This window comes from Melanerpes formicivorus, unplaced genomic scaffold (assembly GCF_026170545.1).
Source record: "Melanerpes formicivorus ecotype bairdi unplaced genomic scaffold, bMelFor1.0.p_v2 SCAF_9, whole genome shotgun sequence".
Lineage (NCBI taxonomy): Eukaryota > Metazoa > Chordata > Aves > Piciformes > Picidae > Melanerpes > Melanerpes formicivorus.
In genome coordinates, this window is record NW_027142361.1 from 8164640 (window position 1) to 8191770 (window position 27131).

Below are 27131 nucleotides of genomic sequence, written 5' to 3' on the forward strand. Positions count from 1 at the left end.
TGGATCCCAGGCATCACCTAAAGTTACTGTCTCCTCAGGCGGAATCTTAAAACTCTTTATCTCAATTGGGAGAGTGGTGGAGGTAACATTCCTGTATCTCACTGGCCATAATAAATTAATACATTTTCCATACCATAGTTTAACTTTATACATAACCCACATATAAATTGTCCGCACCAAATATTTACCCAGGTAATCCAAAATCAAACCCAAACAATACCTGTAAACCAGAGCCCCAAAAATTGAAAAGAATAATCGCTCCACAAACCACAATACCTTCATGTTTGCTAATTCAGCTGGAAAACACTAAATCAATGAAATAATAAATTAAACTAATTATCTGCCCCACGTTGGGCGCCAATAAAAAAAATGTGGTGGGTGGAAGGGTAAGGCCGAGAAGCCTCCTCCCTTCCCCCTTTGTAAAGTAAAAGGGAAAAAAAATTGAAGGGAAAGGAAAAAAAAACTCGTAAGCTGAATTAGCAAAGCAGTGGAGCTATATTTACAAAGCGATGTAGGGTTTGCAGGGGATTATTTACAAATTTACAATATCTACAATATATACAAAGATATACAACAGAGTAACACAGAAATGAGAGTGCCCCCCTCGGCAGAGAGGGGTCCCCCACCTCCGCTCTCCCCTCTCTTCCCCCCCTTTCCCCAGAATGGGATAGAAAGAGAAAGAGAAGAGAGGAAAAAAAAGTTAGAAGCAGTTCGTGTTAATTGGAAGGGAGTTAGTATACAGGCCTGTTATCTGGTTTTCAAGGCCGAGGCCTTGGCAGAAAGCCCAGCACATGCAAAGCTGCTGCACGAAGCAAAGACGGAAGCAAGACTGACTGAGAAGTGCTGGAAATGTCCAGTATAGTCCCAGCTCATAAAGTGCTTCCTCCCACTCGTCCAATGAAATTAGTTTAGACTATTCCTTCCGTTTACCAACTTCCGTCCACCATGTTCCCTTTCTTAAGGGGGCAACGTCAACCGGCCACACTCCACTTCTTGGTTGACATGGAGGGAAATGTTGTATCAAAGGATGAGGAAAAGGCAGAGATTGCACTATGGAATGGGCTGCCCAAGGATGTGGTGGAGTCGCCGTCATTGGAGGTGTTCAGGAGGAGACTTGATGGGGTGCTTGGTGCCATGGGTTAGTTGTTTAGGTGGGTTGGATTGGTTGATGGGTTGGACACAATGATCTTGAAGGTCTCTTCCAACCTGGTTTGGTTTATTCTAATAAAGGTTTATTCTAATAATAAAGGCTGTGCCAATGTGCCGGAAGATGAGCCGCCGGGGCAGACGGCCAGCCTGGATGGTTAATGAACTTTTAATAGAACTAAGAGAAAAAAAGAGGGTGTATCATCTTTGGAAGAAAGGTGAGGCAACTCACGGAATGTTTAAGGATGTTGCTAAATCATGTAGGAAGAAAATTAGGGAGGCAAAAGCACATTTGGAACTTAAACTGGCCTCTACTGTGAAGGGCAACAAAATGTCCTTCTATAAATATATTAATAGCAAGAGGAAGGGGAAGGACAACCTCCACTTCTTGGTTGACATGGAGGGAAATGTTGTATCAAAGGATGAGGAAAAGGCAGAGATTGCGCTATGGAATGGGCTGCCCAAGGAGGTGGTGGAGTCGCCGTCATTGGAGGTGTTCAGGAGGAGACTTGATGGGGTGCTTGGTGCCATGGGTTAGTTGTTTAGGTGGGTTGGATTGGTTGATGGGTTGGACGCGATGATCTTGAAGGTCTCTTCCAACCTGGTTTGGTTTATTCTATTCTAAATAAATGAACCACTCTTTGTATTTAACTTCAATTACATGAAGCTTGGAAAATACCTGAATGCTTATTAGCTAGGGAGTTAACATGGTCTGAGATAAGTGGAATACCCTCATTGAAACTTTCTCATTGATGCTCATTTAATCAGACTCGTCAGTTTTGTTGTTCTTGGGTCAAGAGGAAAGGGGTCATGTTTTTGTTTATCTTTATCCAGTTAAGTGCTGTAGAGAACTGTAGTATCTAGAGCTGATTTTTGTAACTCAGTGGGGCTGGAGGGTCAAAAGTTGTCTCTTCCTACATGGTCATTCTGTTGGAAATAGTGGTTTTCCAGACTTCATGATGTGCTTCTAGTTCTTTCCTAGTCCTGAAGTGTTCTGCTTTGCTTGTTTTCTGCTTCCTTCCCTGCTTCTTTCCCATCTAGGCTGCATCAGTCTCCAGAGTTAACCAAGCGTCCTAAATGTGATCATGGTAGCCCACTATCCTCATGCACTGTTCTATGAGATTAATTGACCTGTTGCTCTGGGTGTAATGCACAACAGAAGATAGCTTGGCAGCAGCATGCATTACTGTAAAAAAAAACAAAAAGGGAGGGAGTTACTATATTTTGAAGGCATTTAAGAAAGTTTTCTGATTTTTACATAGTAACTAAAGCAGTGTTGTTAATAACATGTTTTTAAAACAAATTTTAAAATCCACAGATTGAAGCTTCAGTCTAATTATTGGGAAGGCTTTGGATCATCCTTAACAAGGTAAGAGTCAACTCGGGTACTTCTTGTCTTGCACAGAGCAACTTTCTAGCAGATTTGGACGTCATAAATGATAAATGAATACTCAGCCTCCCTTGAATGGCTTCCTGTTATGTAGTTTTACTGTTGCACCTAGCTGACGCTTTCAAATGCTATCTGGGCATAATATTCTCACCTCGAGGTTTTTATTTGTTTGCTTTTCTTATAGAACATTAACTGAGAATTGTTCTTCCCATGTACTATTTTCATTTACTCCACTGTTTGTTTTGAATCATTTCACATTTATTGTTCTAGTCTGTGGAAACCCTTGGGACACAACTCTCTTAGTCAGAGAATGGGATTTGTTCTCATCCCTTACAAAGATGTAATTTTGTGATTTTTTTTTTGTGTGATTTTTTTTTCTCCTGAGGTTTTCTACCATGATTTTAAATTTCTCTATAAATCTTGACCAGATTCTAAACCCCTTCTGTCACTACAGAACTGGGGGGAGTTTGCAGCCAGCAGCAAAATAAAGCAATGATGAAAATAGACTTCTTTTCCTCTAGAGAAAGGGACTTCCCTGACCAGCTACTAATTGGTACAAAGGTTTGTTTGCACAGAGGAGCTATTCCTAATTAGTTCCCTATGTGGGTGCTCTACTTGGGAAATTAGTGTTACATTCTGATTTAATTTAATCTGCTTTTATAATGAATTGTTATAATTTTCAGTAAGGAGTGTATTTTTAGAGGGGAAAAAAATACTTGCACACACTTGCACCTAATCCTAATCCTAACCCTAACCCTGTCCCTAACCCTACCCCTAATCCTAACCTTAACCCTAATCCTAACCCCAAAACCTAAACCTAACCCTAACCCTAACCCTAGCCCTAACCCTAACCTTAACCCTAATCCTAAATCTAACCCTAATCCTAAACTTAACCCTAACCCTAACCCCAACTCTAACCTTAATCCTAACCCTGACCCTAACCATAACCCTATCCCTAACCCTAATCCTAACCCTAACCCTAACCCTATCCCTAAACCCTAACCCTAACCCTAACCCTAATCCTAACCCTAACCCTAACCTTAACCTTAACCCTAATTCTAACCTTAACACAAACCCTAACCTTAACCCTGACCCTAATCCTAACCCTAATCCTAACCTTAAACCTAACGCTAATCCTGATCCTAACCCTAACCCGAACCTTAACCCTAATTCTAACCTTAATACAAACCCTAACCTTAACCCTGACCCTAATCCTAACCCTAATCCTAACCCTAATCCTTACCCTAACCCTAATCCTACCCTTAACCCTAACCCTAACCTTAACCCTAACCTTAACCCTAACCCTAACCCTAACCTTAACCCTAACCCTAACCCTAAACCCTAATCCTAACCCTAACCCTGACCCTAACCCTTAATCCTAACCTTAACCCTAACCCTAACCTTAATCCTAACACTGACCCTAACCCTAACCCTAACCCTGACCATAATCCTAAACCTAACCCTAATCCTAACCTTAATCCTAACCCTAACTGATTTATAGATCTGACAACTTGACCTCGGTGTTTCCATATCCATAAGGATAGTAAACTAGAACATTTGGGAAGAGTGTAGAGTTACATTAGCTTTGTTGAGGTTATGGATGAAATCGAAGTTCATGTCCAAGGTTTTCTGTAGCACGTTTAGTTTTCTTAAGTTGGCTTTATTCTGGGAACAAACTTTTTTTTCTATGAAAGTCACATAAGAATAGCTGTGCCTGTAGATCCTTACGAAAGACCCAGTCCCCGCTGTCAGATGGCCCCCACCAACATCTGCAGAATGAAATTATCGCTGTTAAGCATTGAAATTGCATTCTTTATTTCAATAGTTTGAAAAGATTGGAAAATTCATTTCTGACATTAGAACCACTTTTAACAAGCCTTTCATTGTAAATATTGCTTGAAATAAATAAGCTAATAAAATAAATTGCTAAATGCTTTAGAACTGTACTTGCATTTTCATTGTTTCATTATTATTTCTTAATCTAATGCATACCGGTACTGTTGAATGTTACTTTTCTCTCATTGTACCAGCCTTGGCAACAGCTCATTATAAAATTCAAATTAAAATGAATCTCTTCTGCAGAATTATATAGGATAAAATTCAGTTTAAGTACTTGATCATTTCAACCCAGTAGCATTTTTGAGGGCTGTTACTTAAATTTTTAGATATTACAAATCCACTTGAAAAGAATAATCACCATTGTCCATGGATATTTCCTTTTAAAGCTAGGAATTTTCATCTGACAATTGAGAGAGGGAAAAGCACAGCGATCCTCAAGTGTAATCTTGAATGTTTTTTCCTGACAGACAGACATTGGATGTTTAGCATCACATCTTTGGGTTTTTGAATGTGAATTGGAACTACTTTATTTCTAGGTAAGACATATCCAAGCTTTTGTGTTAAGTACCTTGTTTCTTTTATACATGAATTGTGAGTCTTTGTTGAACAAGTCCAGTATTATTTGAGATTTTATATAATAACAGTTGTCCTAATATTTTACATTGCCTGAGAGAATGTACAGCAGCAACTCTGCATGACCTATCTACAGAGGAGAATTAACTTTATAGTCAGGTGCATACCACCTTTTTAAATATTAGAGGTTGGGCCTCTGGTATTTGGCTACTCATAATCTCCACGGTAAATACAGGGAACAGACAGGAGATCTCAGTGTTGCACTTCACATGTGACCAAGTCGTGGTCAGTATTGTGACAAGGCTCTGGGACTACAAGTTACAAAAATGCTTCAGGTGGTTCTGACCCAAAGATGCTGCTGTTTGCCAGCCCTTTCTGGACTGCTGGGAAATACAAAGCAGACGTGACATTTGAGCTAGGCCATTGTAGCATGTAATACTTAACAATCTGAAAGGGAAGAGTATCTTAGTTTATTGTGGGAAGTAAGGCCATCTGAGATGCTGGTGTTCATTGGCTGATTTCTTGGAGAGATGGAAACCATAGAGGATTGAGAATACTCTTTAAGCTAGCCCTACTTTAGTAACAATGAATGCTGTCCTTGATTCAGCTGCCCTGAGAAACATCCAACAAATATTTGTGTAAATGACTACAAAAACTTCAGTTTGTGGCAGGTGAAAACAAGCCCAACCTGGCAGCAGGATGACTGGTTTTCTATCAAAGCAGGTCTGCAGTTCTCTAGTAAACCCAAGGATTTCAGTGGCAGTCTAACAGAGGTGTTTGCTAATTATGTGCATGTTTGTTCAAAAGAAATACAGCTGGCAGCTGTGGAGTTTCGAAGGTACGGAGATTCATTAAAGGCGGCAAAGGATTTTAGTTGAAAGACAGCAGTATTCCTGTTTAATTTCACTGGATGGGTGAACTGGGTATGAAGAGTGGAAGGAAACTTACTAAGATTAAAGGCAATAATCATAGCTTTGACAGTTTCTGCAGTGCAGGAAATTATTCTTCCCTACCTTGCAAACTAATGATGTAATACTTGCAAGTCTGTATACATAAACAGTGAAGCTGCTTTGGGTATTTTAATTTTATACTTTATTTTCTCCCGTAAAAGGCTTTCAACCCTTCTGTTCTGTTACAGTCATATGGAATTTAAAATAGGGAATGTGTATATGATAAACATTAGATTTTTCAAAGATAGCATTTAAACTAAAATTTAAGGCCCATATTACTCTCAGTGAAGGATGATCTATCGGAGTTGGAGAGTCTCAAAAATGAGTGCTCTGCATAGGCGTATCCACCCTAGTTGCAGGGCAGGAATACACGTCCTCCAAGGAGGTCATTCCAAAACAGATCAAATCAAAACAGACCACCAAGGCAGTCACGTAGGACTATTTGGATAACTCTGCGTGATCAGTTTGGTGAGAACATGAACCGGTGGGATGGCCAATCAACTTCTAATCTTTTCAGGAGACTGAGGGAATTGCAAAGTGGCAGAACCCGAGGTGGCAATACCAGAAGGGTAGCTGTTACTTCCACAGTTCCCCAGAACAACTCTAGTAGCTCCAACAGTGGCTCCAGTTATAACATACAAAGCTATAACACTGCACACTGTGTGCAATGCACATGTGGGCATGTTCCCCATAACTAGGGGTGCCCTGCCTCCCGCCCGGGGGAGGAGAGGGATAACAGAGATAACAGAATCTATTGGGATGTGTACATCCAGAGGCCTGGCACTTCACACTTTCGGAAGTACAGGGCCTTGGTTGACACAGGAGCTCAGTGCACCATAATGCCATCAAATTATCAGGGATCAGAGTCTATAACTATTCTGGGAGTCACTGGTGGATCTCAAGAGTTAAGTAAGGTGGAGGTTAATATAAGTTTAACTGGTAAACAATGGAGGAAGCATACAGTTGTGACCGGACCTGATGCACCTTGTATTTTGGGAATTGATTTTCTGAGAGAAGGGCGTTTCAAAGACCCTAGAGGTTACAAATGGGCTGTTGGAGTAGCTTCTGTAGAAATAGATGGACAAAAACTGAAGCTGTCTGTCAGACCGGAGCTTTCTGATGAATCTGCAGTTGTGGGACAACACAAGATACAGGACATTAAATTGCCGGTTGCTTCTCAGACTGCGCATCACAGACAATACAGAACCAACCGTGACTCTTTGTTGCCCATTCAGAATCTGATTCGTCAGTTGGAGAGTCAGAAAGTCGTCAGCAAAACTCATTCACCTTTCAACAGTCCAGTGTGGCCTGTGCAAAAGCAGAATGGAGACTGGCACCTGACGGTAGACTACCGAGCCCTGAATGGAGTGACACCACCTATGAGTGCAGCAGTGCCAGACATGATGGAACTTCAGTATGAGCTGGAATCCAAAGAGGCCAAATGGTATGCTACCATAGACATTGCTAATGCATTTTTCTCTCTTCCCATAGCAGAGGAATGCAGGCCTCAGTTTGCTTTCACCTGGAGAGGAATCCAGTACACTTTCAACAGACTGCCAATGGGCTGGATCCACACCTCAAGCATCTGTCATGCAGTGATCCAGGATGCTCTGGAGAAAGTTCATCCAGTTCATCGATGATATCATCGTCTGGGGTGAAACTGCTGAGGAAGTCTTCAAGAAAGGTAACAAAATCATTGACATTCTTCTGAATGCAGGTTTTCCTATCAAGCGAGACAAGGTGAAAGGACCTACCACAGAGATTCAGTTTCTGGGAGTGCGGTGGCAGGATGGACGCCGCCACATTCCAGTGGATGTGGTAAATAGAGTCTCTACCATGGCAAATCCCACAAACAAGCAAGAGACCCTACATTTCTTGGGGATAGTGGGATTTTGGAGACTGCACATTCCTGGATACAGTCAGATTGTGAAACCTCTGTATGATGTGACTCAAAAGAGAAACCATTTCCACTGGGGACCTGAAAAACAAGCAGCCTTTGACCAGATAAAGCAAGAGGTGATTCAAGCAATGGGTCTGGGATCTGTCCGAGATGGTCCAGGCATTAAGAACATTTTGTACACGGCTGCAAGTGACAATGGTCCAACCTGGTGCTTGTGGCAAAAAGCTCCAGGTGAGACACGTGGACGACCTCTTGGTTTCTGGAGTCGAGGTTACAGAGGTTCAGAGGCAAATTATACTCCAACAGAGAAAGAGATTTTAGCTGCCTATGAAGGAGTAAAAGCATCTTCTGAAGTGATTGGAACTGAATCACAACTTCTTCTAGCTCCCAGATTACCAGTTTTGAATTGGATGTTCAAAGGCAAAGGCTCCACACCACATCATGCCACAGACTCAACCTGGTCTAAGTGGATGGCTCTGAAAACACAGAGAGCTCGAATGGGAAATCTTGAAAGGCCTGGTCTTGTGGAGGTGATCTCAAGTTGGCGTGAAGGAACCAACTGTGCTAAACCTCCAGAGGAGAAAGTAACTCGTGCTGAGGAAGCTCCTCCTTACAATGACCTTTCTGATGATGAAAAGAAATATGCTTTGTTCACAGACGGTTCCTGTCGTCTTGTTGGAAACAAGCGAAGGTGGAAGTCTGCAGTGTGGAGTCCAACACGCCGAGTTGCAGAGGCGAGGGATGGAGAAGGAGAATCCAGTCAGTTCGCAGAGGTAAAAGCTGACCAGCTAGCTCTTGACGTAGCTGAACGTGAGAGATGGCCAAAGCTTTATCTCTACACTGACTCATGGATGGTCGCCAATGCTCTATGGGGTTGGCTAAAGAAGTGGAAGAAGAATGGTTGGCAGAGGAAAGGAAAACCCATTTGGGCAGCCGACCTGTGGCAGGACATTGCTGATCGAATCGAGAGAATTCCAGTGAAAGTGAGACACATCGATGCTCACATTCCTAAGGGCAAAGCTACTGAGGAACAGCAACACAACCATCAGGCAGATCTAGCTGCAAGAGTTTCTCAAGTAGACATGGACTCTAATCTTGATCTCGACTGGAAACACCGAGGTGAGATATTCTTAGCTCGGTGGGCTCACGATTCGTCAGGACATCAAGGCAGAGATGCAACATACCAATGGGCTTGTGACAGATCCATAGACGTTTCCATGGATGCTATCACACAAGTCATCCATGACTATGACATTTGTGCTGCTATTAAGCAGGCAAAACGACTTAAGCCCTTGTGGTATGGTGACAGATTGTCCAAATACAAGTATGGTGAAGCTTGGCAGATTGACTACATCACTCTACCACGTTCTCGTTCTGGTAAGCAATACGTGCTTACTATGGTAGAGGCAAACACTGGATGGTTGGAAACTTATCCAGTTCCACATGCAACTGCACGCAACACCATTCTCGGTCTGCAGAGACAAATCCTGTGGAGACACGGAACTCCAGAGAGGATTGAGTCAGACAACGGAACTCATTTCAAGAACAACCTTGTAAAGAACTGGGCAAAAGAGCACAGTATTGAGTGGATATTCCATATTCCCTACTATGCACCAGCTTCAGGGAAGATTGAACGCTACAACGGTTTGTTGAAGACCACTCTCAAAGCCATGGGGGGTGGATCTTTGAAAAACTAGGAGAAACCTTTAGCACAAGCAACCTGGCTGGTAAATAGTAGAGGTTCAGTGAACCGAGCTGGACCTGCACATTCAGATTTGCTACGGAAAGTAGAAGGTGATAGAGTTCCTGTTGTTAGAGAAAAGAATCTGTTAGGTAAAACTGTTTGGGTATTTTCACCCTCAGGAGAGGCTAAACCTGTCCGAGGGGTGGTTTCAGCTGAAGGTCCGGGTCACACTTATTGGGTAATGCAAGAGAATGGTGAAATTCAGTGCATACCACAATGAAATTTAACTTTAGCTGAAAGAGTTTAATTTCAAACTGTTGTACAGCTACATCGTGTCCAATGGAAGAATCAACGAGGAATCTACTGTGCACGAACCCTGAGAACCCTGAGAGCCCTGAGTCAACTAAGAGACCCTGAGAATCCCTGTTTCCCTTTTCTTTACTTCGTCGGCGAAGAAACAACCTGTTTTCCATTTTTCTCATTTTCTGATTTTCTTGGACTTTTGAATCATCTCCATCTGAGCATAGCCGGAATGGACTATGAACTTTACTTACGAACTGTAAATATCATCTTGGATTGGATGGACAGTATGAACGGCCAATGAAAATCTTTAGAAGGGGTGGACTGTGACCGTTTGAGGCTGTCCCCTTAAGAAAGGGGATATTGTAGTCGGATGTTTGTAAAAGAAAGACGGATCTAAACTAATTTCATTGGTAGATTGGGGGGAAGCACCTTTTGAACTGGGAGTGCAGCAGAGTATCCTGGGCATTTCTGCACTTTTCTGGTCAGTCTTACTTTTTCTCCTTTGCAGCTCACAGCATTCTGGGCTTTTGGGCAAGGCTTGACCCTGAAACTGATAAGCTGCAAGGCCTGTATTAACCGTTTTCCAATTAACACATAACTGCTTCTAATCTTTTTCTCTTTTCTCTCTTTCTAACCCTCTCTGGGGAAAGGGGGAGAGAAGGGGGAGCAGAGGTGGGGAACCCCTTCAGCAGAGGGGGGAACTCTCATTTCTGTGCTGCTTTATTGTATATTTTTGTATATATTGTAAATTTTGTAAATTCTGTATATTCCCCGGCATATCCTATGTTGCTTTGTAAATATACAGCTCCCACTGTTTTGCTAATTTAGCTGTGAGGTTTTTTTTCCTTTCCCTTCAAATTTTCTTTCCCTCTACTCACTGGGGGGGGGAAGGGCCTGGCCTTTCCAACCCCTACGACAAGGTTTTAATGGTGATTTGCTAATTTACCACAGTAAAACTTCATTAATTTCTTGAAATTAAGGGTAGAATTTTTGAACAGTAGTGAAAGACATATGCTCTATTGGCTTCTCCTGAATGAAAGGCTTTAATTTTTCACATACAGCAAAAGGTAATGCCTTGTATTATTATTTTTTATACAAAAGTCCTTAAAAAATATTTGTTTCCTGGAAAAAAAAATATTTTTTTTTCCCTCAATGTTCACCTTTATTAACACAGTTTGCTGACTGCTTCCTCAGCTGCAGTGCTTTGTACACTCAAGAGGTCAGGAAAGAGCAAGATCAACAAGCCACACATCTGACTGTCTCTCTTTCCAACTGGAATAAAGAAACAATATATTTTTAATGGCTTTCTGAGTTAATTGTAAACAATTTGGTTTTGGATCCATTGGCTTGCAGTGAATATTTGTCGTAGGCGGATGCAGGGGAAAAGAACTGTGTCCTAATGCAATTCCTCTCTGGCCAGCAGGGAAAGAGAATCACTTAAAAATCCCAAACAAACAAACAAAAAAGCCCTCCAGAAATATCTTGATCCTTGTAACATTGAAGTATGCTCAGAATTTTGAGCACATGTACAGGACATTTCATAAGCTTAAAATACATGCTTTGGTGAGGCAGAAAGACAGAAGTAGTTGCTCATTTAATTTTTCTGTGCTCTTGTGTTCATTTAGAGTGATGTTTTTATTATTTTTTAGCACCCCCCCCCCCCCTTAATTTTCAATAGCTGTTTATGTATGAACAAACTGACAGTGATAAAAGACCAGAGACAAAAGTAGGAATGGGGGGTGGTAGTGTTATTTTTAGATGAGAGTTCTATTTTAATACATTTTCCTGTATTTATACTGTTTTTAAATGCCTTTTCCAGTAAATATTTATCAATAAACTGTATTTACAGTCATTAATTCTTAAGGAACATTTTGAAAACTAATACTTAAATAATTAGTGAAATGTTGTATTTTTCCAATCTGAATGTTTTTTAATACACTGTAATATCAGGCAGCATAAGTCTATCTAATCTATTATATTTACTTTTTTGGAAGTGTTTTATCTAAAGTAAAGTAAGCATCTGGTGTGACGTTTGGTACTTTTAACACTTCACAACAGGTCTGCAGCACTTCTGAAACCCCAGCTCTTTTAAAATGCCTCATTGTACCTTTATCTGCCTAATTTGAGTTGATATTACTCTCATATTTTGGTTGTTTGTTTAATATATATGCCATGATATTTTTATTTTTTAATCTGACCATCCTGCTAATTATTTGCAAATGTCTTGAGGTGAAAAGTAAATTGGTGATACTAGTTTACTGCTACATTCAACTGCTTGGAATTACACCTAAACTTATGACAGACTTGATTAAAGTTAATAATCCAAAGAAAATGTTTTTCATCAGTTCATTTGTAGGAGGTAAAGTGAACTGTGCTGTGGTTCTTTATGTCAGATTTTGATGTTTGAGTTGGTAATGCCACTTAGTGGATAACAGCCTTAACTGCAGCCTCTTTTCAAAACCAAGTCAAGTGGCAGACAGCTATTTCAATTTATATAGTTTTTCTTCCTGCCTGGAATATGCTGATCATAGCATGTTTTCAAAGACCCTTTCATTATCAACCCCATTTTAGGAAGATGTTAGCTAATTCCCGTTAGAATAATTTATTACAGAATTTCAAACTTCTTATAGAAAAAATAAGGATCTTCTATTTGAATATTTAATTTGATTGGAATGATTAAACAGCAGTCTTGGTATTCTTGCACTGGTTATTTAGGTTAATGAAATGTATGCTGATAATTTTGGTGATTTGGGCAATACTTTGTTTTGGTCTTGTGGCTGGAAGATTGGTGGCTGGGCAAACACTGAACTAGAACAAGCCAATTCTTTTAAGAACTCAATGAGGAGAGCCTGGTTGAAAGTAGTTAGTGACTAGTTTTGAATGACAGTGTGGAAGGAGTACACAAAAGTAGAGTGTAAGACTGGGTTGAGTTCTGCTTTAGTTGAACTTTTGTATACTTCAAATAATTCTATTTTGGAAGATCAGAAAGGTGAGATGGATTCTACCAGTACAATTATTACTTCTTGAGTATATTGTTTTTGTAAAGATTCTTTGCTAAGTAGTTTGGATGGTAGTATTCATAACTTGGTGTCATTTGATGTAAAATTTAAATATCTAGAAGTTCAAACATTTTATCTTTGACCAATGTGTATGTATATGCACGTGTATAGTTTAGATTGTGTATATATGTATATTCTAGTATCAGTGTATCAAAAAAGAATCCCCATTCTATAATAAAACAATACTACCCTTGGGAATTTAATGTCTTTTTTTTTAATGGAAAAGGGTTTTCTGCTCTTGAAACATACACTTATGTAGGTCTTGCCCTTCCTTTTCAGCCTTTAAAATGTGTTCTTTGAACTTCCCCCCCCCCCAAGGAATTTCCATGACTTCCTATAAATGCTGATAATCTTCAATTACTGAGCATTGTTTTCCATAATCTCTCAGGCTTTTCTAAGTTATCACACTACTTTATTAGTAAGTCAGTTCAATAAATTGCAACTAAAGCAATGATTGGCTCAGAGAAGAAGGAAGAAAACAATTCAATTTCCAGGCATGTTTCAGTGCTGGAAGACTGAAAGACAGTACAAATACTTTTGTATTCAGAAAATCTTTAAATTACATTTGTTTATAATGAAATTGGAAATAATTGAAAAGTTGCTGTGCCTCATCCCATCCTCCAAAGAACTGACATCATCTAAGCCATGAGTTAGGAGGAACCCAAATTTTATTTCTCCATTAGTGCTGAAATCACCCTGCTGTGCATCTTCCCTGTACCTCTGTATCCTGTGCTGTTGTACAGGTACTAGATATCTAGAGTCTTTGAGTCAATGAACAGAAAGCTCTAGTTAAGGAAATTACTTTACTCTTGGTTTTGTTGCAATTCTAATATTTTTCCTTTACCAAGCAACTGAATCAGTTCCTGGTTAAAGCTGCTTGTTTCCAAGTCTATGTTCACATGTGTACACATACAGTATATTCGTGTGCATGCATCTGCAGTTTTTACACAATTGAAGTTTTCTGGCAGGATTCTAAAATAGTTGTAAATTAACTGTTGTTTGAAATTTTCTTAGAACCTAGTGAATATTGTAGTGAAGGATGCTTATGGTCAGGATTGTGCCCATAACATTTGTGTAGGATATATTTTCTCTGTGTGTTAACCCTCTTTTGTTCCCCCTCCTTTCTGGAGGCAGCAGGGGGGATCCTGGCACCACTGAGTCCAGGTAAACAGCCTACCTGGGCGTGGTCTCACCCCTATAGTACAAGAGGCAGACTATATGTTTGTTTCCCTGGGTATAGCATATACTCAGGCCATATTTGGTAGGTGTCAGTTCATTGGTTAATGCTTGCGTTAGCAACAGATGCTTATTGGGCCAGTATTCACTGGGGCAAATGGTAAATAGGGGTTGTTTGGTAAATGAGCCCCCCCTACCTCGGTGTTGGCGCCTGTGTGTGTGTGCGCGTGCCAGTGCTTCAAGACTATCTCTACAGAATGGGATACGTAATAAAACAATCCGATATGCAATGGGCTATAGAAAATCTGACAAATCCGGACCAAATCACTACGAAATTATCTGAATACGTGGTCGAGCTATGTGCTGATCCACCCGCAATAACCGAGGAGAGAGTTACTGCGATTGGGGCTTGCATAATGCGAGTACAAGACGAATTTACAGCATTAGAGGAAAAGATTAAAAAACTTGAGGAAAAAAATAACTTCCTGGAAAGAGAGTGAGGAAAGTCCAGAGAAGGGCCACAAGGATGATCAGAGGGCTGGAGCACCTCTCCTATGAGGACAGACTGAAGGAGTTGGGGCTATTCAGTCTGCAGAAGAGAAGGCTCCGAGGTGACCTAATTGTCGCCTTCCAGTATCTGAAGGGGGCCTACAGGAAGGCTGGGGAAGGACTTCTCAGGATCTCAGGTAGTGATAGGACTAGGGGGAATGGAATGAAGCTGGAGGTGGGGAGATTCAGGTTGGATGTGAGGAGAAGGTTCTTCACCATGAGAGTGGTGAGACCCTGGAATGCGTTGTCCGGGGAGGTGGTCGAGGCCCCGTCCCTGGGGGTGTTTAAGAGCAGGCTGGATGAGGCTCTGTCCAGCCTGATCTAGTGTGGGGTGTCCCTGCCCATGGCAGGGGGGTTGGAACTAGATGATCCTTGTGGTCCCTTCCAACCCTGAATGAAACTATGAAACTATGAAACTATGAAACTATGAAAATGATAAACTTCATGACTTGTTAACGTTGCAAATTAAAGAAAGCAACGCTACTATGAAGGTATTAGCGGGATCAGACAGAGACTCTGTTTCAAGCCTTCCTGGGATCTCCCAACCGCCTAGCCCCGAGCAGCCCCGCGACCACGATGTCGCGCCTGGAGCCAGGTCTCCCATACAGTCCTTTTACGAATTACCCCCACCGCAGTCTCGCGGAAAGGACAGAAAGGTAGCGAATCCCACCGTAGTGCAAGACTTCAGACCCACAGTCCCCTTGGACCTGCCGAGAATCCAAACACTGCAAACAGCGAGTCCCGATTCACCTGTTCAGTCCAGCATGTCAGCAGCAGCACGTGAATTAAATTCGCCTGACAATAGTGCTCCGAGAAGCGAAGCCCGGAAAAAATCCCATCGCTACTGAACGGAGAGAAACCCATCTGACTGGGACGGTACGGATTACAGTTCGGAAGATGAACCCATACGGAGGAAAGCCGTGCATTTACGTCCCGTTCTTAAAGAGCAATACACGGGCAGCTGCCGTGGCCGAGGGACAACAACTACCTCTGTTCACCCATACAGCGGAGCAAAGCTTCGGGACCTGCAGGAGACGTTTGCATGAGAACCGGACGAGTCGGTAACAGACTTTTTATATCGCGTTATGGAATTGGGTGGGGATACAATTATTTTGGACCGTAATGAAGCAAAAGGCTGTTCATGGGGTCATGAAGTATTTTTGGGCATGGGTCCAGAGGGATACCACTCGTTAACTTCCCGTATTGCTCACTGGGCTGGAAGTTTAGATCCTATAGAGTCGAACCAACAGAAGGGAGGGTTACAAGTTCGGCCGAACTCACTGCCGCGATTAAAAAGTTGGCGTGCGTTCAAGCAATGTACGATCGCGGGGCATATCCTTCCCCACTAGATGCCCCAGTTAACCCAGTGCGACTCAAAATTCTAATCCGTGGTCTGCCGCCGGGTCTAAAAAATGTATGTGATGCCAAAAAAGAGGAAATTGAACGAGTAGTTGAAAGGAATATGGCCTCTACTAATTCCCGGGAACACCAATTAACTTGGGAAGAGCTTCTGATGGCATTATCCCACAAGGGCCGAGACTTGGGCTACTCTGATCATACGCTCATGGCCAAGACTCCCGGCGACAAACGCCATACTGGTTTCAAAGGCAACCACGCGGCGACACCGCGGGGGAAAAAGCAGGAAGTGCGCCACACTAAGACATCCCCTACTGCGACTTCTGAGGGTTCAAGCAGCAGCCCAGAGTCAGATTGCCATCACTCAGGAAGTCCCAGAGGGAGAAATTCCGACCGCTGGAGAGATAAACGGCGTACTTCTAATAGATCATTTTCACCCAGAGAGAAATGGTATCGACTAGCACTGTCTTTGAATGTACCTGAATCCTTAATAGCGTCATTACCAACGAGACTGTTAAAAGAAGTAGTGCTGAGCATACAAAATAAATCCGGCAGCTGGGAAGAGGACGACTACCGAAGTGACCGCCGCGGCAAGGGGAAGAATGAAGCTGGAAGCAGCAGTCCTAAAACTGTTTCACCCAGCAAGGACGCTAACCCCTTCATACCTCGCCGCCAGAGCCCAGATAAAAAGCCAAAAAACTAGACACAGTGGTGACTGTTCCAGGCCTCACTCATCGCTTTGTTAATACCTGTCAATGGTCTGAGGATCCAGAGCTTTTCATTTTGATTCCCACTGGACCTACTCGAACTGCTGTAAAATTCCTCATTGACACTGGGGCGCAAATCAGTGTTTTGAATGTGCAACAAGCCAAACGCTTGAAGATCCTGCCATCCCGGAAAAGGATAAAGATACAGGGTGTTACAGGAATGCCTCATACATGCCATTTAGCCAAAACAAGGTTGTGGCTTCCTGGCGACAAGCGGAGTACCCTGGTAGAAGTTGCCCTGAGTCCGTACCCAGAGAACATCCTTGGATTTGATGTTTTAGCAGGCAAACGGTGGCATCTCCCTAACGGTACCCTGTGGTGCTTTGGCTCCTATGGAGTAGGAGCAAAAGGGACCGAAACCGCTCGGGTAGGCACTCTCCAAATTGCTCCACCCTTACCCAAATCGAGTATCACATGTGTTGCACAGTATTCCCTACCAGCAGCAGCCAGACAAGGCATCACTGAGGTGATTGCAGACCTGGAAAAGAGACAAATCATTACCAGGACACACTCACCCTATAACTCACCAGTGTGGCCAGTGTGTAAAACCTGATGGACGATGGAGACTCACCATTGACTACAGGAGGCTCAATAGCAACACGCCCCCTCTCACCGCTGCAGTCCCAAGCCTGACATCCATCGTGGCAGCAATCCAAGCTGCGTCACATACTTGGATGGCTTCACTTGACGTTAAGGACATGTACTTTATGATCCCTCTACGTGAGGAAGATAAACCACAGTTCGCTTTCACATGGCAAGGTTCCCAATACACCTTCAATCGTCTTCCCCAGGGGTACAAGCACTCAGGAACCATTGCACACAATTCCTTAGCAGCACTGTTAGACACCATTGAAGTCCCAAAAGATGTAAGTGTCTACCAGTACATAGATGACATCTTTGTCGGGGGAAATGACGAAGGTAAGGTGGGTTCAGTAGCTGTAGCGATCTGGGACCTTTTGACCAAAAATGGGTTACAGGTTCCACAAGCCAAATGTCAAGGCCTGAGCCAAAAAGTTAAATTTCTTGGATCCTGGTGGGTAGCAGGAGCAATATCAGTGCCAGAGGATGCTCTTGAGACTATTGAAAAGGGCCAACTTCCCAATAACAAAAGGGAGCTTCAGCGGCTCTTGGGTACCTTGGGTTACTGGAGAAAACATATTCCAGGTTTCTCAGTAATTGCTCGTCCCCTCTATGACCTGCTTAAAAGGAACAGAGTCTGGGACTGGACCCCAAGGCACACTGAAAGCCTAAAAGTTTTGAAGGACGAATTAAAGGCTTACCAGAAATTGGGCCCTTTGCACCCACATGACCCCTTAAGGGCAGAATGGGGCTTCTCTGAACATGCTTCCTACTGTGGGATTTTTCAAAGGGGACCCAAAGGCCCGAACAGAGCCCTTTTATTCTCTTCAACAGCATTCAAAGATGCTGAAAGGAGATACTCTGAATGGGAGAAGGGACTCCTGTCTCTGACCCGAGATGTCAAAGAGGCAGAGAAGCTGCGCACTACGCAGGATATCGTAGTGCAAGGTCCATTCTCTCTGCTCAAAGCAATCCTCAATGGAACCCCACCACCAGAAGGAATTGCTCAGAAGGCTACTGTGAGAAAATGGTACGCCTATCTGGAAGGGATGGCTCAGCTTATGCCTCTAAGAGAAGGGCCCACAAAAGTTTCCAAATTGCAGCAGCCCATCAACTTACATACTGTCCCACTGTGCCAGCCCTACAAGCCATCTCCTATTCAGGTAGCACCTGAATTGACTGCCGATGCCAATACTGAGGGAGTGTGGTTCACAGATGCATCCGCCCAAAGGGTAGAATCACAGTGGCATTACAAGGCCGCAGCGCTGGAGATAGGCACAGACAGGACTGTCATTGAAGAGGGCGAAGGCAGTGCCCAAGTGGGAGAACTGCGTGCCCTTATGCTAGCTGTGGAAAATGCTGCAGAGACCATATACACCGATTCATATGCTACTTTCAAAGGTGCCACAGAATGGATTTGCCAGTGGGAAGCAAATCAGTGGATAGTTGGCAACACCCCAGTTTGGAGGGCAACCGACTGGCAAAGACTCGCAGCTCGCTCGTCGGGCAGCTCGCTCGGGACAGCACCAAGACCAGCAACCGCCGGGGACCAGCCGCTGCTCTCCTTTTCGGGCTGCGGGAATCGCCATCGCTGCTGAGTTTTGCCGTGAGGAAGGAGCAGCCGCCCTTTCACGTGGTCAGACTCGTGATCCCAGCAGCGGGAGCGGATGAATTTAAAAGGCTCTGCTGCAGCTCGAGCGGGCTCTCTTCGTCGGGCAGCCCGTATTCTCTTGTACTCTCACGCGCCGTCCCTTTTTTTTTTTTTTTTTAAATTGGCAGTAGGTGCTGTGGACAGGGACAGCCATGGTTGTAACTCGCAGCAAAATCTCCCTAAAAAAATCAGTGTCGACCCAGACCGAGGTAGAACAGAAGCAGGTAGCTGTCCAGGTATCTGGCTGTAGAGAATGCTGGAGCCTGGCACTTGAGATGCAGGGTAGTGGGGGCAACTCTTGTATAAGGTGTGAGCAGGTTGACTATCCGCTTAATATGGTGGCCAGACTGAAGGATAAGTTTGCTAGCCTTAGAAATGTAAGGAAATGTAGGAAAGAGATGAACCAGAGGAGGAAGGAGATGGACCAGAGGAGGAAGGAGATGGACCAAAGGAGGAAAGAGGTGAATCAGAAGAAGAAAGAGTTGAATCGGAGTAAGCAGGCTCTGCAGGCTCCCCCAGCAGAGGCTGGTTATTCAAAAAGCAGAGGGGAATGGACGCAGGTTCCTCTCAAAAGATGCAAAGTTAAACGTCCTTGCCTCCCCTCACCTTCCCCACTGCTCTTGGAAAACAGGTATGGAGCACTGGAGATTGAGGGTGAGGTGGTCCTGATGCCGGAGGACACACCATCTGGGGTTCTCCCTAAGGCTAAGCAGCCTAAGGTTAAACAGCCTAAGGCAAAGCAGCCTAAGGTTAAACAGCCTTCCACTGGCATCAGGACCTGTTCCCTCAAAGAAAAGAGGAGGGTAATTGTTATTGGTGATTCCCTTCTGAGGGGAATGGAGGGCCCTATATGTTGGCCTGACCCATCTCATAGGGAACTCTGTTGTCTGCCAGGAGCCCAAGTTAATGATGTTACCAGTAGGCTGCCTAGACTGGTGCAGCCCTCTGACTACTACCCTTTACTAGTTATGCAGTTAGGGAGTGATGATGTTGCAACCAGAACTCCCAGGGCTATCAAAGATGACTTCAGGGCCCTGGGAGACCTGGTTGAGGGGTCAGGGGCACAAATAATTTTTTCATCAATACCCTTAGATGCAGGAGGGAATACCATAAGGAACAGGTCAGCAGCTATAGTTAACAAGTGGCTTAGAGGCTGGTGCAGTCAAAAGAATTTTGTTTTTTTTGATATTGGGAAACTTTCTACTGCACCAGGCCAGCTGGCAACAGATAGAGTACATCTGTCCCAGAGAAGGGGAAAGATCACTGTATATGAGAACGGACTGTCCCCCAAAGGTAAAAAGATCCTGGGTAGGGAATTGGCGGGTCTCATCGACAGGGCTTTAAACTAGTTTCGAAGGGGGAAGGGGCTGAAAATAGTCCTCTCAGACAAGAGTCTGGGGGCGACAAGCTAGAGTCGGAGGTGAAACCAGCATCCCAGCTGAAGTGAATGTACACTAATGCACGAAGCATGGGTAACAAACAGGAGGAGCTGGAAGCCTTGATGCAGCAGGAAAATTATGATGTAGTTGTGTATTGGGTTGAACTGAGGTGGAGTTAATTCTCCTCACAGCATCATTTTAGTGCTGTGGTTTTTTTGCAGCAGCAGTTGATAACACAGCAGTGTTTTGGCTACGGCTGAATTCAGTATCCGAGCTGTGTCCTTTCAACATTTCCCTGCCCCAGGAGTACATTGAGGGGTGGGCAGGATCTTGGGAGGGGACACAACTGAGCCAGCTGACTCAGACTGGCCAAAGAGGTATTCCATACCATCTGACGTCAGCTCAGGTATAAGAAGGACGTGAAAGAAGGAAGTGCTGGGGATTCGTCCATGGCGTTTATCCTCCCAAGGAACCACCAAGCTTAGAGAGCCCTGCTTCCCGAGACTGACCACCGTCCTGCTGATGGGAAGTAGAGATTAACATCTCTCTCTCTTCTTTCTTTGCTTCCGCGCGGTCTATTTGCTGTTTGCTTATTGGTGTTATTAAATTGCTCCTATCTTATCCCCGGCTTCTGTTATATTTTCTTTCCCTTCTTCCCCTGTTCACTTAAGAGGGGGAGTGATAGAGCGGCTTGGTGGGTATCTGGCCTCCAGGCCAGAGCCAAACCACCACAGTCCTTTTTTGGTGCATTGGCCGGGAAAACGAAAATATAACATAGCTGTAGTTTCTGCAGTTTTGTTTTTTTTTTTTATATAAGCTTGCTTATGATACAGGCTTCTGTGCTGGTCACGTGGCTTGCTGATAATTTCTGCTTTGTTTTGGAAATACTTCATTTGTTTAGGAACATGCCGAAGCAAATAACGTCTATGTGTCTCTTTCTCCTGTTTGTAGGGCTGCTGTTCTGTGGGAGCTATGCTAGAGAGATCATCATTTCTGTCTCCCCACCTGAAATGAGTGTAGAGAATTTTATTATGCAGGCCCCCAAAATTTTGATCCATCCATATGTGAGCTCCCTAGTGCTGCTAATTAACATTACTGGCATGTTGCGGGTTTTGTGGAGTTTGATTCCATCATGGCATGAGAAGAGACAGTCTTCGGGTGGGGATATATTGGAGTGTGACTTGAAGCGCTCAGTCCCTGGGTGGCAGGGTGTGTGGAAGGATTTGGGCAGATTCCTAGGACGGTTATCACCTCCCATAGCCTGGGACTTTACCCCAGAAGAGGCGAGCGATCCTACTAAACTAACTCGCCATCTGATAGAAGGGTGCCTCGCTTATCCCAATGAGAACAAACAACTTCTTGCACTTTACTGGGGCCTGGCCTGTGCTTACCGAGCCACAGTTCAATACTCTATGAGGACTATGGCTGAGGCAGGCACCCAAACACTACCTGAGGACACCGTGGTGGAGATGGGGACCCAGACAGCAACCAGAGAGATTGCCCCAGTTGTAAAAAAGAAGCAGTGGACAAGGAGGTCAACAGGTCCCTCTCATCGATTGATAAGGGATGAGGAGGATTATGATCAAGAGGCTGGTCCATCAAGTGGGAGATCAGAGGATGTGAGTGAGATTAGACAAGAGGCAGAGACTACTCGGTCCTTGACCTCAGCAGAACTGAGAGACATACGCAAGGATTATAGTCGCCAGCCAGGAGAGCGAATTGCTGCTTGGCTGCTCCGGTGCTGGGATAATGGGGCTGACAGCCAACTGCTGGAAGGCAAAGAGGCCCAACAATTGGGACCCATTGCTAGAAACAGAGGTATTGAGAAAGGCATTGCAAAGGAGACAGGCATATGCAGCCTCTGGAGACGACTCCTGCTAAGTGTGAGGGCCAGGTACCCATGCAAGGAGGACCTTATGAGTTCTCCAGGGAAGTGGAATACAGCAGATGAAGGAATCCAATACTTAAGAGAATTAGCGGTGTTGGAAGTTATCTATAGTGATTTAGATGATCAAAGTGTCTCCACAGATCCAGAAGATGTCCCATGCACACGGGCCATGTGGAGGAAAGTGATCCAAGGCGCTCCAGCATCGTATTCTAACAGCCTAGCAATGATGTACTATTTGGATGAGGACGCACGGTCTGTGGAGATTGTGTCAGCCTGGCTCCAGAATTTTGAAGATAACCTCTGCACTAACTCATCTCCACGTGCCAGTGCCTCATTGACCAGGTCTACTCCAAGAAATCTGTCCCCTCCTGCCTCAATCGGAGAGAGAGGGAGCCCTAGACGCACACCACGTGGAATACTCTGGTTTTTCCTTCGTGACCAGGGGGAGGACATGAGGAAGTGGGATGGTGAACCCACTTATAAACTGGAAGCTCGGGTACGTGAACTGAAAGGAAAAACAACAACTAAAAAGGGATCATTTAAGAAAACAGCAAAGGTATCTGCTGTAAAGAGCCAGGAAAGTAATCAACGATCTCTCAGGAGAAGAATTGAGGTTACACCCCTTGATCCCGATGAGGGGACCTCTGGCCAGGTACTACCCAGATCAGACAGTGAATGCTCTGATGAGGACCAGGAGTAGAGGGTCCCTGCCTTCGGCCAGGAGGAGGAGAGGGATGACAGAGTATATTGGACTGTGTGGATTCGATGGCCTGGCACATCAAAGCCACAGAAATACAAGGCGCTGGTAGACACAGGGGCGCAGTGTACATTGATGCCATCAGGGCATAGAGGTGCTGAATCTCTTTGGATTTCTGGAGTGACAGGAGGCTGCCAAGAGCTGTCTGTATTAGAAGCTGATGTGAGCCTAACAGGGGACAAGTGGGAAAGACATCCCATTGTGACTGGACCAGAAGCCCCTTGCATTCTTGGTATTGATTATCTCAAGAGGGGGTACTTCAAGGATTCAAAGGGTTATAGATGGGTTTTTGGTGTGGCCACGGTGAATACAGAGAAGATCAGACAGCTGTCTACCCTGCCTGGCCTTTCAGAAAGTCCTTTCGTTGTGGGATTGCTACAGGTTGAAGAACAACAGGTGCCAATTGCTACTAGAACAGTGCATCGACGGCAGTATCGTACAAACCGAGACTCCCTGGGTCCCATTCATGAACTGATTCACCAGCTGGAGATCCAGGGAGTGATCAGCAAAACACACTCACCTTTTAACAGCCCCATATGGCCAGTGCCAAAATCTGATGGAGGATGGAGATTAACTGTGGACTATCGTGGCCTGAATGAAGTGACACCACCACTGAGTGCTACTGTACCAGACATGCTAGAGCTCCAGTATGAGCTGGAGTCAAAGGCAGCTAAATGGTACGCTACTATTGACATCGCCAATGCGTTCTTCTCAATCCCATTGGCAGCAGAGTGCAGGCCACAATTTGCTTTCACCTGGAGGGGTGTTCAATACACGTGGAATCGATTGCCCCAGGGGTGGAAGCATAGCTCCACCATTTGTCATGGACAAATTCAGAGTGAACTGGAAAAGGGTGAGGCCCCTGAACATCTCCAGTACATTGATGACATCATTGTGTGGGGCGATAAAGCAAAGGAAGTGTTCGAGAAGGGAGAAAAAATCATTCAAATACTCTTAAAGGCTGGGTTTGCTATAAAGAAAAGCAAAGTCAAAGGACCTGCGCAAGAAATTCAGTTCTTGGGAATAAAGTGGCAGGATGGACGCCGTCATGTACCTATGGATGTGGTCAACAAGATAACAGCCATGTCTCCACCGTCCAACAAGAAAGAGACACAATCCTTTCTAGGCCTTGTAGGGTTCTGGAAGATGCATGTTCCAGGCTACAGTCAGCTTGTCAGCCCTCTCTATCGAGTAACTCGAAAGAAGAATCAATTTGAATGGGGTAGTGAGCAGCAACAAGCTTTCGAACAGATCAAACAAGAGATAGCTCGTGCAGTGGCACTTGGGCCCATTCGCACAGGACCATTGGTGCAGAATATCCTTTACACCGCAGCTGGGGAGCATGGTCTTACTTGGAGCCTCTGGCAGAAGACACCAGGTGAAACCCGAGGTCGGCCGTTAGGATTTTGGAGTAGAGGATATCGAGGATCAGAAGCCCACTACACACCAACTGAGAAGGAGATCTTAGCAGCCTATGAGGGAGTTCGAGCTGCATCAGAAGTAGTGGGTACAGAAGCAACTCTCCTCTTAGCACCAAGGCTGCCTGTGCTGCATTGGATGTTCAGAAGAAACATCCCTTCTACTCATCATGCCACCAGTGCTACATGGAGTAAGTGGGTAGCACTGATTACACAGCGAGCTCGACTGGGAAAACCAAACCACCCAGGAATTCTGGAAGAGATTATGGACTGGCCAGAAGGTAGGGATTTTGGAGCATCGCCTGAGGAAGTGGTTCGTGCCCAAGAGGCACCACCATACAACGAGTTACCTGAAGATGGAAGGCCTTATGCTCTGTTTACTGATGGATCATGTCGTGTAGTAGGAAGCCATCGGAAGTGGAAAGCTGCTGTATGGAGTCCTACACGACAAGTTGTTGAGACTACTGAAGGAGAAGGTGAATCAAGTCAATATGCAGAGGTGAAAGCCATCCAACTTGCTCTAGAAATTGCTGAAAGAGAAAAGTGGCCAGTACTTTATCTTTACACAGATTCTTGGATGGTGGCTAATGCCTTGTGGGGATGGCTACAGCAGTGGAAGAAGACCAATTGGCAACGCAGGGGCAAGCCTATTTGGGCTGCCTCGCTGTGGCAGGACATTGCTGCTCGGGTGGAGAACGTGCCTCTGAGGGTACGTCATGTTGATGCTCATGTACCTAAGAGTTATGCTAATGAAGAACATCAAAACAATGAGCATGCAGACAAGGCTGCCAGGATTGATATAGCTCAAGTGGATCTAGACTGGGAGCAAAAAGGTGAACTGTTTGTAGCTCGATGGGCCCATGAAACATCAGGACATCTAGGGAGAGATGCTACGTACAGGTGGGCTCGTGACCAAGGGGTGGACTTGACTATGGAGGCCATTACACAGGTCACACATGACTGTGAAACCTGTGCTGCCATCAAGAGGGCCACCAGAGCCAAGTCTCCCTGGAACAGAGGGCGGTGGCTGGGTTTTCGCTATGGCGAGGCCTGGCAGATTGACTATATTGGACCACTGCCACGAACACGCCAAGGCAAGCGCTACATCCTCACCATGGTGGAAGCAACCACAGGCTGGTTAGAAACATACCCTGTAAATCATGCTACTGCCCGGAACACCATCTTAGGCCTTGAAAGGCAAATCCTGTGGCGGCACGGTACCCCTGAACGGATCGAGTCTGACAACGGGACTCACTTCAGGAACAATGCCATCAGCTCCTGGGCCAAGAAACATGGCATCGAATGGGTGTATCACATTCCCTATCACCCACAAGCCTCTGGGAAGGTTGAAAGATATAATGGACTGTTAAAGACTATGCTGAAAGCATTGGGTAATGGAGCATGGAGGCACTGGGATGTAAATTTAGCAGAAGCCACTTGGCTGGTTAATTCTCGAGGATCTGCTAACCGTCCTGGTCCTGCCCAAACAGAACCCTTGCACACTGTGGGAGGAGATAAAGTCCCTGTAGTACACATGGGAAAGTGGCTAGGAAAGGCAGTGTGGGTTGCTCCTCCCATGGGGAAAGGCAAACCCATTCGTGGGATTGTCTTTGCTCAGGGGCCTGGATGTACATGGTGGGTAATGAAAAGAAATGGGGAGACTCAGTGTGTGCCACAAAGGGACCTAACATTGGGGGAAAGGTAACTTAGAATGTGAATAATGTGAGTTGCATGTTGCAGAAAGTAATGAAGCAAGAAGAACACGGACTGATGAAGTTTTCCAAGGATCAAGAATGACACAGTGGTTGAGACCATCTGGAGTTGGTGCCCAAGAACAGAGTATCCTGCTTCTGTCTTGAATATTCCCAAATGACATCCACAGGAGCAGAAAGAAAACTTTAAGAGAGGACTGAGACATTGATATAAGTCTCTATATGTTGAAATATTGAGATAGTTTAAGTATGTAGATCAGGTTGTGAATGTAAGCAAGAAGTCATTTTTGTGTTTTTTTGTTATTTTGGTGTAAGAATCAAATGAGATGGTTAAATGTATTGAAATGTGTAAAACCTGAGCTTGATGCAAATGGTATGGAATAAGGGGTGGAGATTGTATTGGGTTGAACTGAGGTGGAGTTAATTCTCCTCACAGCATCATTTTAGTGCTGTGGTTTTTTTGCAGCAGCAGTTGATAACACAGCAGTGTTTTGGCTACGGCTGAATTCAGTATCCGAGCTGTGTCCTTTCAACATTTCCCTGCCCCAGGAGTACATTGAGGGGTGGGCAGGATCTTGGGAGGGGACACAACTGAGCCAGCTGACTCAGACTGGCCAAAGAGGTATTCCATACCATCTGACGTCAGCTCAGGTATAAGAAGGACGTGAAAGAAGGAAGTGCTGGGGATTCGTCCATGGCGTTTATCCTCCCAAGGAACCACCAAGCTTAGAGAGCCCTGCTTCCCGAGACTGACCACCGTCCTGCTGATGGGAAGTAGAGATTAACATCTCTCTCTCTTCTTTCTTTGCTTCCGCGCGGTCTATTTGCTGTTTGCTTATTGGTGTTATTAAATTGCTCCTATCTTATCCCCGGCTTCTGTTATATTTTCTTTCCCTTCTTCCCCTGTTCACTTAAGAGGGGGAGTGATAGAGCGGCTTGGTGGGTATCTGGCCTCCAGGCCAGAGCCAAACCACCACAAGTTGCCATCACAGAGACGTGGTGGGACAACGCACATGACTGGAGCGCTGCAATTGATGGTTACAAGCTCTTCAGGA

At 44.6% G+C, this 27131-nt stretch overlaps 1 long non-coding RNA gene across 1 annotated transcript in view; it reads left to right on the forward strand.

Moving 5' to 3' along the window:
* The first annotated feature begins 2342 nt into the window (after positions 1–2342).
* The window catches only part of LOC137443511 (uncharacterized), a 42758-nt gene continuing 17969 nt past the window's right edge, over positions 2343–27131 (forward strand). Inside the window, exons 1-2 of the long non-coding RNA XR_010987905.1 lie at positions 2343–2515; positions 4843–4911. This is a non-coding gene — a long non-coding RNA (uncharacterized lncRNA). The remainder of the gene's footprint in view (positions 2516–4842; positions 4912–27131) is intronic.